Source organism: Mycetomoellerius zeteki, unplaced genomic scaffold, assembly GCF_001594055.1.
Source record: "Mycetomoellerius zeteki isolate Tzet28-1 unplaced genomic scaffold, Tzet1.0 scaffold70, whole genome shotgun sequence".
NCBI classification, from domain to species: Eukaryota; Metazoa; Arthropoda; class Insecta; order Hymenoptera; family Formicidae; genus Mycetomoellerius; species Mycetomoellerius zeteki.
In genome coordinates, this window is record NW_017257720.1 from 3,151,997 (window position 1) to 3,164,121 (window position 12,125).

The 12,125-nt window shown below is 31.7% G+C and overlaps 1 protein-coding gene across 2 annotated transcripts in view; it reads left to right on the forward strand.

Moving 5' to 3' along the window:
- Nucleotides 1–158: 158 nt before the first annotated feature.
- Nucleotides 159–12,125, forward strand: part of Gbs-70E (Glycogen binding subunit 70E) — a 29,407-nt gene continuing 17,440 nt past the window's right edge. For both annotated transcript variants that reach the window (XM_018458029.1, XM_018458030.1), the window contains exon 1: nucleotides 159–823. The gene's annotated coding sequence lies outside the window, so the exon portion shown is untranslated. The remainder of the gene's footprint in view (nucleotides 824–12,125) is intronic.

A 12,125-nucleotide genomic window follows, 5' to 3' on the forward strand; every position in this document is an offset into this window, starting at 1 on the left:
GCGGCACGCGCGCAGCCCCGAATGCTCCGATTCGCGTACGTGTCGCGATCACGTGAACGTCACGCATAATGGACGAGCGCGCATGCGCGGCACTCGCCACCGCGCCGGCCGGTTCGCGGCCGCACGTTCAAATCGCGCGTTCAAACGCGTGTCGAACGTGGTGTAACGTGGAACGGTACCGCGCGCGATCATCGGCGCGCCGGCCGAACCGAGGGGTTGCATTCTCTTTCTCCTCTCTTTCTCCTCTCTCTCTCTCTCTTTCTTTCTCTGTCCCTCTCCTTCCCTCCTTCGCGCACGTATGATATCGCGGGTTTTGCGACTTCTTCGAGGAACGTCCGATTGTCGTGGTATGGCGACGCGACGGTGAGATAAGACCACCGCTGTTGGTCGTGCGCGTCGGAGTCGGTAATAGATAGGCGTGCGATGCGCTACACTGCGGTCATTATCACGTGAGGAGGAGGAACTGTCCAATCGTTCCCCGCTGATCCTTTAAACTAAACGCGACAGACGTTTTTTTTACACAAGGACTCTTCCGTTCGTCATACCCCGTGCAATTTTCAATCGTGATGATATCCAATTAATTCACGATGCCACATATGATCATATGAAGAAATTGTTTCTGTTGGAAAGCATACGTAACTGCAATTGACAACCTGGTCCTGACGCTCCACGGAGTAAGAAGATTAGACAAGAAGATACCGCGTGAAGAAAAGGAAAAAAAGGACGTTGGTAGCGTCGAGAAAGCGGAGCGAAGAACCCGTGAGAGTTATTTAAATCCGTTCCTCGTCACGTCTGAGGAGCCTGTCGTTACTGCGAGAAATTAGTAAGTAATGTGTTATTCACTCACAATTTTCTATCGTTCATTGACATTCCGCGCGTGGGTGATTTAAATCTGCAAACTTCCGCGGTATAATAATGTCCGGTTCTCCAATATGTACTTTTTATTAATTTTCAATTTAAATTTAATAATTAGTTAATAATTAATTAAAGAAAGTTTCCTAGCATGTGTGTGTTTTCTTGATTAATTGAATACAGGATTTTATTTTAAATTACTACATAAAGTAGCTTGATTTTTCTTTTATTGTTTTATTTAATTCTTAATTGTTATTTTAGATACGTTTGAGAATAGTTTAATTTTAGACTTGTGGCAAACTTATCTTTAAATCACTTATCTTTAACTCATCTTAAATCAGTAAATAAGTATTAGTTTGAATTGCGCTCCTTTCTCTCTCTCTCTCTCTCTCTTTCCTCTCGTTTCTTTCTAGCTCTAATTTGTTTCTAGCTCTAGTCTATTTAATTTTTATTTTTTACCACATTATGACATCGTATGATATATAATTCTTACATATAATAACATTTAACATTATATATTAGGAAAAATAGAAATTTCAATAATTGTAATTAATATTTAAAAATCTACTAATAACACTTAATTAATTAATTATGTAATTAATTGGATAATTGCAAGCAACTTTCGTAATATTTACTTTCGCGAATAAATTGTGACATTTAAAAAGATAGACTTTTATTGAAATTAGCAATGTTTTATTCTTAATTTTTAATGCAGGTATGATAATGCTAACTTTTATATTTATTCACACACACACACACACACATTGCACAAAATACACATTTCTGTTATATACTGTATTACTATACGTATTACGTATTTAACCCTTGGAAAAATTTATTTTTAACGCAGTTAAAGTTTTTAAAAGTAATTAAGAATTTACTTAAAAAATTTTGAAGTAATTTAAAGTGTATAAAAGGTTAAATCAAAATAATCTAAAATTTTTAAAGTTTTCAAGGATGACTTTAATATTAAGCGGCACAGCGTATTAGTTTCTTTCAGTTGTTCTTAAGTTTTTTAAAGTTATTTTAAAGAAAAGCTTAAAATATTAAAATTTACCTTTATTTCTTAGGTTTTCTTTATAGTAAATTTTATGTATTTTTTAAAATTTTCTACAGTAAATTTTCTCAAGGGAATATTTATTACATAATTCATATATTTAATTTTATCTACAATGGTAACTAAAATAGTTTTTGTATCTTGGCACATGAAATATTCATGAAATTTTCCTTCTCTCTCTCTCTCTCCCTCTCTGTGTATATGTTTTATACCTCAGAAAACAAATAATACACTACAATATTTTCAAATCGCGGTACATTATACATTATCGTGTTTAATACTTGACGAAAATATACGTGTGAAAATATAATATTGAAGCCAGTATGATAAGTTGGGATTTTTTTCAATAATATATCGACATGAAAATAATTCCTTAATTTATCTCAAAATAAAAATTGTGATTGTAGCGTGAGATGCGATTTCCTGTGCTAGTATAACATAAAAAAATCTTAATGATATTTTATAATAAATTGATCTTACCGAAATTACGTTAATTTCGAGCGTACATTGCAAACGCGTAATACAGTAGTCGCAGATGCATTGAACAGACGCGCTGCTCGGAAACCGCGTCTGCAACAAGTCTGGATATTCCCCTTGCAGCCGGGAATTACTTGTAGCTGCGTATTTTGTCTCGCGAGTATCCGTAACTTGTAGACATCTGTATCTGAAAGTCATTTATTCATCACTTCATTGTTAATTTTGTGATCCGATTCTGACGACATGAATACAAACAAGTATAATAAAAAAATCAAACAAGTATAATAAAGATCAAATAGAATCACATTCGTATTACTCGCGATGTAGACAAATAATTTATGATTTCAGAACAAATTCGATTCCTTGAAAAACAGATTTACGAAAATACGTTTCTATAAAAATTTTATTTTAATTAAAGCTTTATATATAGGTATTTAGCAAATTTATTCTCTAAAATCTTTGAAGTGTAATCTAATTCTAAGAGTGACAAAGGGTGACGATTGAGCCAATGCAATGTTGAAAAAGAGTAGTGGCTCAATTGTTAATTTTTAAGAGTGAGATTTTACTTTTTAAAGTTAGATTCCACTGCAAAGATTTTAAAGAGTAAATTTGAAAAAAGCTCTCAATAAATATTTTATTTCTTTCATCACATGCTAAATTTTAACAAAAACTTCATTCGGGGATAATAAAAACATACATTCATCATACGTGGAAATAATCACGATGCAAAATAATTCAGATTAAGTTCCTCAAGAATCACAGATGTTTCCCCGATATTAGAAAATATCGAGAACAAATCTCTTTATGATAATCTATAAATAAACTTTTGTTTCTTATTTATCAGTATCTTTTCTATCATATTTCCGGAAAAAAATATCGATATAATTATGTTACAATCAGGAACTTGTCATACATTTTATCATGAAACCGGCGAAAAGTTCTAATCAGAAGATTGGAATTGGAAAAGATAATATCTAAACATAACTGATGTGTCACAAGTAAATTTGGAAAAAACTATCAATAGAGATTTTATTTTTTTCACTACATACTAGATTTTAACAAAAACTTCATCTAGGATGATAAAAGCACGCGTTTAACACATGCAACGCAAAACTCAAATCAAATTCTTACCTTATGCACCCCAGACGTTTCCTTGATAGTGGAAAATACCGAGAGCAAATCTTTGTGATGGTCTATAAATGAACTCTTATTCCTTTCTTATCAGTATCTTTCTTATCATATTTCCGGCAAAAAGAATCGATATAATTGTGCGATATTAACCAGGAACTTGTTCACATATTTTATCATGAAACCAGCGAAAAGTTCTATTCAGAAAGATTAGAATTGTGCGGAACAAAAGATAATATCTAAACCTCAATTAAGATATCAAATAATATGTAACTTGTAACCATTTATTTATTATTTATACGCGATTTCGAAGTTCATTTACAGCGGGCCGAGAAAAACGAGTTTACCATATGTATTATCGCTTCGTGAAGGGGATTCTTTGTTTACAAACAAAACCCAAGATAACTTCCTCAAATGACAAGTCGTGTAATTTACACATATGTTACATATTATGTCGTATCATTATCAAATTAGCCCGTCAATGTCAAGTTTATTTTTACTATTGTTGCGAATGCGTCGATGCGCATTAACAATACATATATAATTGAAGGAATTTTATTTCGCAATTAATCAGCAAGCTGTATCAGACAATTAATTTAAATGCATGATAAAATTTTGTATAATTAATTATTACCAAAATTTATTTGGATATTTGGTTAGTGTCAAAAATATACGAATGATTCAAATGAAGACATCTTATTCTACTTCGTTTTATTTCCTCAATTAATTATTTTATTAATTAAACGTTCAATAATAAAATAATAAAAGAAAATATTCTTTTAATGAATGGATAGAGCTTGAGAAATTATTCCTGAAAATTTCTTGTATCAGATGTTTTCAGAGGAGTGCGTGTCTCGAACATAGGTTCGCCCAGATATTTTCTCGAAACCAGCTTGGCGGCTTCCTAAACGACATTCACGCGTCGTGTGTAGTCGTGCGTTTCGTGCTCGCACAAAAGCATTTTTACCAGTTAATCGATCCTCGAACACATCTATGTGATATTCTAGCATGGAGCAAAGCACTAGTTTCCGGAGAAAGTCCAAAGCCGAGTCTCACGAACTTTCTGATTAGGGGTGCATTGAGTGACCCGGGATATATATCCCGTGAAAAAGCAAAGAAAAATTCTTTGCTTTCTCACAGATAGACTAGACATTCAAGGAGCAAAGGAATCTGGATTTACGCGAATCCATTGTGCGGGAATAAATATGTTTTGTATCTTGTAGTAAACGTACGTAAATGTGCTCCGTCTCTTACGTAAGCATATCAATGCGTGCATTAATGAGCAAATTACGATATTACTGAGAAAGTGGAGGAAAGAAAGTTTAGGCGCGACATAATGAATAATGAATAAATCGATATCTTATCTGCGTCTATCAAATCGTCTACTAACTTCATCATTCATTTTTATCTTACAATTAGTTGCTATGACTCATAATATTATCACAAATATTATAAACTACGAGGGGCACTACTTATATTTTGAGCCTTGGCAACACTGAGTGTTGTCAGGTGCCATCTGACGTTTCCACTAGAAAGTTTGACATTTTTGACCATAACCTTCTTCAGAACGTTTTGTTATTTGAGCGTGATTTGTATTGTTTACAGTCACTTGAAAATTGTGTCTCAGCGAAAAAATGGAATTAACTCGTGAAAATTTTCGTGCAATGATTTATTACGACTTTCGACGTGGATTATCAAGACAGGAGTGCATCGATCAATTTACTTCCACTTTTGGCGATAAAGCCCCATCCTTTGCCACTGTGAAACGCTGGTATAACGAATTTAATCGTGGTCGCCGTTCGCTCACCGACGAAAGTCGTGAAGGTCGTCCAAAATCAGTTGTTGTGTCAGAAAACATTGATGCTGTGCAAAAACTAATAATGCAAGATCGTCATGTGATATACTGTGAGATTGAGACAACCTTAGGCATTAGTTCCACCAGCATATATAAAATATTGCATGATCATTTAGCCGTGAAAAAGGTTTGTTCTCGTTGGATCCCACATAATCTGACAAAATCTCAAAAAGATGCTCGTGTCGATTGGTGCAAACAAGTGGTTCGAACGCATGCAAAAGTGTATAGATCATAAAGAAGAATATTTTGAAAAACAATAAAGTCATTTTCAATGACAAATTACTGTTTTTTTATTATTAGGCTCAAAATATAAATAGTGCCCCTCGTATTATGTCTGAGTATTTTTATAAAATTTGAGCACATAATCTCTTATTGATTTAAAAATTATTTAATTTTTTTTTTGTTTGCCTTGATTCTTATGTAAAATGTGTAGTATTTACTTGCAAAGATAACAAAGTAATATTACATTTAAATGAAATTTTTTTTATATACCAATAAAACTCTAATAAATATTTATGAAATAGTTCGTTTGGATTCACTTATTTAAAAGTTATTTACCTAAAATAAAACTATAGCAAAACATGGCTAATTGCATTGCATAAGCCATTAAAAGCCAAATAATTTGTTAGTTTGCTTTTTGTAGTTAATTTTAGAGTGTATTTCCAAAATTCTTTGACCGATGTTGGTTATTTTGATTGATTTTTTTTTACTGATATTTTTATCAGATATTTCACAGTCAAAACATCCATAAAGAGAAAAGTAAACTTAGAACCATGTGATTCTCGAATGATATTACATCAGATATCATGGTAGAAGTTAAAACGCGTGACACACTGTTTAATTAAGATGTGAATGGAACTTTGATACTTGAGATACTTATATTGATTTCTCTGCCACTCCTTTTACAGACTATGCATAAAAATATTTTCTTTATCATATATTGTAAGATGTATTAATATATTATTAAATTAAATTAAATTCGTACATGTAGGTATCAATTAATTCATATTTAATTATTAGATGATAATTCATTTGCTTTTCTGATATTTATCTGTCTTGTTAAAATGAGCAATTTATAAAATATTTTACTTTTCATTTATTTAAGAAGTTTATATTAATTAGCATAAAAGCAAAAGCGATTATTGAACATTAAACTACTAAATTTAGACATTTCTGCTATATGGATTTATATATATCGCATAATGGAACAAAAAATACATTTTCCTGTGGAAAAACAAAATTCCTAACAAAATAATATCTCTATGTTTCTGTTCGAAGAGTAAGTCAATGTGCTCCTGGCGCTACTTTGTGCGCATATTTAACGATAATGGGTGTATATTAAAACGACCACATCTCATAATCTAACGTCTCGCGTGGTTTCGGCGACGAGTTAAACTTTGCTCGGTAAGATTCCGCGATCAGCCATTTCACGAGGGCGTTAGAGCCAAGTAAGAAGGAGAAAGAGAGAGCTGAGAATATGTGTATGTCGGTTATCATTACTGCTTCGAACCAGAATATCAGGGGTGATAAGGCCGAGAGGGTTCGACCTCAACGGCGCCTCCATCCGAATGAAAAAAGAAAAGGAAAAAAATGAGAGAAAATACTGCTATGCTGGGTACAATATGCGGAGTCGTCCGATTCCGAAAGTACCAGATATGGTTAGTCGAACGTCGCTTATACAAGATCTCTCTCACGTGTTCGCCGCGTGGATGTCTAATGGCATACAGCAGCGATTCGAAATTATAATAGAACATTCCTATCGATAGTTCCGTTTACAGTCACATGTAAATTTAAATGTTATTCTCTATATCGAGATTGCAAATGCGACTTCACACGAATTTTTTATATTATATGTACATGTATATATATAATTATATGTATATGTAATTATATTATATGTATATGTATATATGTAATTAAAACCCTACAACTTTTATATGAAATATTTTTCCTGAAAATGTTTCATTTTCGAGATAATCGATAATGTATCAATAAAAATAAAACAACCTGTATATTTAGTCGCAAGTGTAAATTAAAGCACTAAAAATAAAAATAAGATAAGCGAAATTTTAGAAAAAGATCCAATTAGTAAGTGTGGTTAATAATTATAATTAATAATAATTATTAACATATAATTATTAACATGGTTGCGCTAGCGATCGTTCGATTTTTCGTATCAAAGTCTCAAGAAGAAACAATTATAAAATACTAAGGCTGGGTTGTTCCACCTTTCGGTAAACTTTAGCTCACTGTCTAAAGCCTGCGGCACACGATGCTTGTTTTCCTGCTGGATTCCTAGCTGGATTAAGCCCATGGCACATACAAAAACGTAAGGCCGTAAGCATAATCAGTAAGCGAATTGGCCAATCACGATAGAGACCGTAAGGCCAGCAGCGAATCCAATCTTACGATTTCTTTACTGCTTACGTATTACGGCCTTACGTTTTTGTATGTGCCATGGGCTTTAGAATCTTGCCATCGTATTGACTGCGGTACTGACAGTGTCAGCATCGTAGCCAATACAATGACAAGATTCCAATCCAGCTAGGAATCCAGCAGGAAAACAAGCATCGTGTGCCGCAAGCTTTACTCTCTTAGGCCCGATCGTTCTACCTTTGGTAAATTTTACTTGTTGGGTAAATAACAAGATTACCCACTTTTTGGTAAAATTTACCACATGCGCGGATTGCCAGATTTATTTAACAAGTAAAATTTACCAAAGGTGGAACAACCAGCCCTTACTCTTTTACTCTTTTGTTTATCCAATAGATAAATTACCACATAGTTTATCTGAAGGTGGAACCACCGGCCCTAAAACGTTTAATTTATATAGAAGGTTAAGGAGTAGATCAGAATATGCTTGTCTCCTGATAATCTCCGAGCTATTTTTAGTATCACGACCAGGTCTCGAATTTGAATGAAGCTACTCGAATTCCATCGACCGGTCCTTCTGCTCTCTACCAGGCCGGTTTACGCTCGTTTCATGTGACATGCATATGAAATGAGAAAACAAGTTGAAGAACGTCTCCTCTCCGTTCGTTCATTTTACTCTTTATGGTCGGCGACTACTTTTTACGTTCAAAAATGGCTTTCAGCAGCTGACACTTGTAACATTGTATTCGTACAAGGTAAATTCAGAATTATTCAGAATTCGTAATCAAGGTCTATTGTGCATTGCTAAGTAAACTCATCGATTCATTGGTACATCATATGTGATGATTAGATATCGGATTTTTATGCAGATACTTTTTACAAGCATACACAAAACATGCAAATTTGTACAAATGTGCAAATATGCACAATATGCACAAATAAATATAATTTTTAGAATGCTTTTTTATGAGACAAATTTCTATTTTTTATATACTTTCCAATCTACTTTCTAAAAAGGTATGAAATTGCATAAAAATCCGATGTCTAGTGATGATCGAACATGACACGTATTACAAGTACAAATACAAATTTTGCGACAAATATTAAAGTTCCTCGTGATATTGTCATCTTTCCAGTCAATGTAAAAATAATATAATAGACTTCCAAAAAATATAGATTAATTAGGATCATATTCTTTATATAATAAAGTTCCAGTCTTTGTATAGAGAGGATTCCCATAATTTATACCTATTTATAAACTTTCTTTTCAATTTTATCATTATTTGCTAAACACTCAGTTAGTATTGATAACATAATTTGACGCCTATACATAAATGACATAATTTATGCTAGGAGATTGGAAACCATTGATATATTTAGCATTATTTGCCTTTATAATAAATGACAGAAATAAATTTGCATAAAATTAGAGAGTCGTTAGAAAAACATGTTTAAAAATACACAAATATTTTTTCTGACATTTTATGAATAGACTTCTAATAATTAAGACTAATTAAAATATAAATTGAGATCAGGCAACGATTTAAAATTATAGAAAACGTCAAATGTGCAAAGAGAGAAAGGAACTTAATAAAATGTTAATTATAAGTTTCTACATGACTTTGTAAATTTTAAAATTCACTCTATTATTACAATTTGTTTGAAATATTTCATGAAAAGTGGGTCTTTCAAGTAACAACATTAGAGTGTCTGGAAATTCAAAGTAAGAGTAAAGAGTAGCGATTCAGGGTTATCCGGCATACTGTTTACGTTCTTGTACCATCTTATGGCTATTCTTTAATGTACCGAGTAATATGATATCGAGATTATCGTAGGTCAGACGCGCACAAAGGTTTTGGCATCATTATTTTGGCATCATTTGTCTCTTCTTTCAGATAACGCTAATTTTTTTTGTAACTTTTACTTACGCGGATCAACAATTATAATTAGAATACGATACTAGATATAATATCAACCAAGTATCAATTTGAATGGAAGAACATAATTAACTAATTGTAAGCTAACCTCATCAATTACTCATTTCCCTTCAAATTTAATCTCATTCATGAAATTAATTATCAAAAACTCGATTACTTAGTTATATAAAGAAATGTATTAGCATTTTGTTTACTATAGTTATTATTTTTATATCACATATTTTCTACTTAAGTATCATTATTATTTTATGAAGCATTATAAAAATATTTTTTTATTAAGAAGTTTAAAATTTACAATTATAATAGAAAATAAAATTTTTGCTACATAAATTTCGCAAAATTCTTTGGATACATTCGTTCTTTTTTTATACATTTTGTATAGCAAGAAAATTAAAGTTGTTTGGATCAGTTTCGCGGAATCTATAACTCATACACGCGAACGATCGTATTTCCATTCACGATCCGTCTTTATTTTTGCCAACTGATTCATGCGACTAAACAGGCGCACTGAACTATTTGTGGAATTGTTCTTGAGAAGTGAAATTGATGTAGCTGCTGTTTGTTAACTCGTGTGACAATACATCCTCCTCGTCAACCGCGTCGAAATATTTCGAAACAATGTCTTTGACAACGTCATTAAAAACGTCATTCGCCTCCTCAATCATGCAAGTGCATATTTAACACTATCAGTAAAAACGCACTTGTCTTTTTTTCCTCAATGATAAAGAATGTGTGCCTTGAGCGGTGAGAGGTAATTCTGATTGGTTTAAGAGGCATGTATCAGGCAATATCGCATATTGCGGACTGACAAACAAAAGTCACGCTATACTGGTAAAATCGTTAAAACCGATATTAATGTGTATTTTCGCACTGCACGTGTGATTAAATTTTCTTGTTTGATTTGAAGATATCTGCCAGATCATAATACAGTAAAACAAGGCGATCTTATTTTATGATGATAACTTTGTTGGAGCATGAAACATACATTTTATGTTAAATCGTTGCGACTCAATATTCATATCATTGAGACAATTCGTAGAATTGAAAAAAAATGAGGAATAAACCTCGATTAGAAGAGTTAACCACTGAGTTGTGAAACTGGGCTTAAGTAGATAACTATTTTATTGCACATTGCAATTTGCGTCGCGACTCCCATTGTCCCTATTACTTACTTATTATCGTTTATTACATTAACGAAAATTTATTTAATATTGTTAGCCTCAGAATTATTATTTATCCCGATCTTTCATAAACATAAAGTGCATTTGCAAATTTAAATCGTTTATAGCTAGAGAAATTATTTGACAAATTTATTAAACGACAATCGAATTGCCACAAATCGAACGACGAATACACAAAAGCAACATTTCTTGCATATTTATTATAACAAATATGTCTTTTATTTCTTTTATTTTTTGTATGTTTTATTTTATTATTCATTTAATATAAAACTTTGTTTACGATAATATAAAAATTTAAGTTTTGCAGTGTAAGGACAGTAATCAATAAATGATTGTGCTTGATGACCTTAGGTCAGTTATTATCGATTACTTATATATGTAACAACCGTAAAAATAACGGAAACGTGATCAATTAATAAAATAAATCGTAGATTAGACAATATTTGTGAGAAAAGGTTATAAGAAACAACCCATCTTTGACACCTTCTTCCACGTGTTTGACACCTCCTGCCCGCTACTCTATTATCTCTATGACACTAATTCCTCCGAATCAAATAGCCTTATCGCTTTTCGATATAGTTAAATACTGACGACTGATAGCGACAACCGACAAAACGTCTATCATACAAGTGTTCGAGTGTTTTTCATAACACTTTTCCGGAGTTACGCATATAATATAATAATACTATCGTTACACTCAAGAACTGACATCGTTGTGCCATTTTTTATTTCAACGTAATGTGAAGTATTTACAAATATTTGCAATGTGTATAATTTTATTATTGTTATACATGTATATAAAAACAACTAAATTTATAAATTTTATAGACTGTATGATAGTCTGTATTTAAATTTAAAAAATTTACAATTATGAATTTAAAAATTAAAAATAAAATTAGTAGTTGAAAATTAAAACAGAGTTGAAAAAGATTAGAATGAGCAATATATTTAAATTATTACAATATATTTCAAATTTTATTATCATTGAATTTTGAAGTTATTACACAAAGTTGTTTTAATCTTTTCGAGTTTAATAAATAATTAATTATTAATTAATTATTAATTAATAATTGTTTTAAATTTAGTTGCTTTATTCATTTATTAATATACATGTGTAAGTATTTTTGTAACTATCGTTACATATAAATATATATAATATTATATACAAGAGGAAACGTAAATTCACACACACGCACACGCACACGCACACACACACAAAATATTACAATATATATACATGTATACAATGTTTACAATATTATATT